Raw genomic sequence first — 2,096 nt, 5'->3', positions numbered from 1 at the left:
TCAACATATTAAGTAGTCCACCAATTTGAATAGGTAATGACTGGTAAAACAGAAAAACAGAATCAAGCAATATCACAATTCTGATACTCAAGATCAAAATTAAAGTAAAGAGACCTCCTTTGGCCCTAACCACCCTTGACCGAGTGGATGGAGTGTGAAATGTGCAATGAGCCTCTACATAAAACCTGTGCATTTCAACTATACTGTTAACAGCAAAGTAATTTGATTACCCTTTATAGGTACCTTACTGGATGCAAATATAAAGGTTTTGTTATCAAAAGTCAATGAAAAAAATCCTACATCTCCCATCTAAAATTTATTAAATGCTCTATACACTCCATTGGGAGCCATGGTGGCTTTTAGATCACACCACCCTTCATCATCATAGGTGCAATTTCTCATCCAAGAAACATCAGAATATCATAGCCTCTTCTCATTCTACACCGTCTTCTGATAAACTCTGTGTAGTAACAATTCTCTGACTGATGGTTGGTAGTTTAGTCACAGCATCTGAAATACTGGTGGTGGAAGAGTCTATTGCAGAACTTGCAGTAACTGCTGAGGCTGCCCACAAACAGCTATGGTATTGGTGAGGTAATCCACACCTTTTTCGTATTCCCCTTGTGCTAGCAGTTCTTCTCCAAGCTGTGTTTCCTCAAGAAACAACTTCTGAACGGCCTCTGCATCCTTTAGATCAGGAAGCTTGGACAGTCTTTCTCCTCCTTTTGCCTCCTTCTGCGTTCTTGCAGCCGGTGTTTAAAGCCAGGGTCGCTAACCCTTTTTCTGTCTAAGTAAATGCAATAACCAAGCAGAATAGCTCCACACTCGCCCTCAGCGATAGCGCTTGTCCTACCGACCGCCATCATTGCTGCGACCAAGGGAAGCATACAGGCAGAAGAAACAACCTAACACTCCATTGACCTGCACACAGTCCAGATTAGTTAATTTGGTGCCAATTCCTGCCAAGTTCCAGAAAAGAAAATTAACAAACTCAAACCTTGTAACTCTTCAAAGTCTCTGGGGTCTGTGGTAACATTAGAGAAGGAATGTAAGGGATCCCCTTGATTCTTTTCGTAACTTTATGTCAGCAAAATTGAATCATTCTCATCCAAAGAAGTAAGATGTTCAAAGGAAGTGAAACTGGCTATGTAAAAAACTGGCAGACAATCTTGTGAGTCCCCACTTCTAATTGTTATGCCATAATCTATGCAATCAGAAGGACTATAAAAAAAAAACAAGTGAAATACCTCCAATTTACACAAATTCAACTATATAATAGTGCACATGCAGCAGAGAGTCTCTAAAATGTAAAATAGCCCTGTCTCCATATTAAGACTTACACTCATTTCCCACTCAAGGTTCTCTCCTGATGATTAATCTCATCATAGACTTTATGGTTCGCATCAACCTCATCTGGCCAATCAGCATGCTACTTTGTTTTTTATCTCATGCCAATCCTTTTTGAGTGTTACTTGTAGAGGTGTTATGTAGAGGTGCGACATAGTTGATTACAATAACAAAATGGGGTCATGTCAGGTAGTAATTGTAGGGTGCCAGGCACAGCAGTTGAAAAATGTTTATGGGGGAATCCTTTGTCCAAAGCGTAACTAACTTGTCATTAGGAAAATCTTTACATTCACATATATCATCCTTTTAATGCAGAGGGTAGGTTAGTTGACAAAGGTGCCCCAGCTGGGACTATTGGCAAAGAGTCTATGTGTGCACAAGGCTTAAGTACAGTTGTTCCAATCATATTGTTTTTATATCAGTGGTAACAGCACTGCAAGGCAATAGAGAAAAAAACAGTTCGGATAAGTTATTTTGCAGTATTATTTGTGACAATGAACTTTTCTCCACAGACACTATTGTATTTTTTTTATCACTCCCATAGCACTGTTTAAAAAATTGGCATTTGGCACTGATGCAACAAAATCCATGTCTTCCACCAGACTAATTAATTTTATTTTATCCATTATCTGCCACTCTCAGATGTTGCTGAGTTTCTCAGAGCAAAATGTCAGGAGGGATAGCCCGGGACAGCCACCTCCAGACTCTAATGCACACAGACAGGTTTTAGCCTGTTCTTCGTCCCCACA

General features: G+C 39.8%; 1 pseudogene; it reads right to left on the bottom strand.

Annotated features, from left to right (window-relative positions):
- Positions 1-406: 406 nt before the first annotated feature.
- On the bottom strand, positions 407-866 carry LOC147728178 (mitochondrial import receptor subunit TOM20 homolog pseudogene; annotated as a pseudogene).
- Between the last annotated feature and the right edge of the window lie 1,230 nt (positions 867-2,096).

This window comes from Lissotriton vulgaris, chromosome 3_1 (genome assembly GCF_964263255.1).
Source record: "Lissotriton vulgaris chromosome 3_1, aLisVul1.2, whole genome shotgun sequence".
Lineage (NCBI taxonomy): Eukaryota > Metazoa > Chordata > Amphibia > Caudata > Salamandridae > Lissotriton > Lissotriton vulgaris.
Note: the sequence above shows the minus strand (reverse complement) of the source record. Positions and strands in the feature narration are given on the sequence as shown.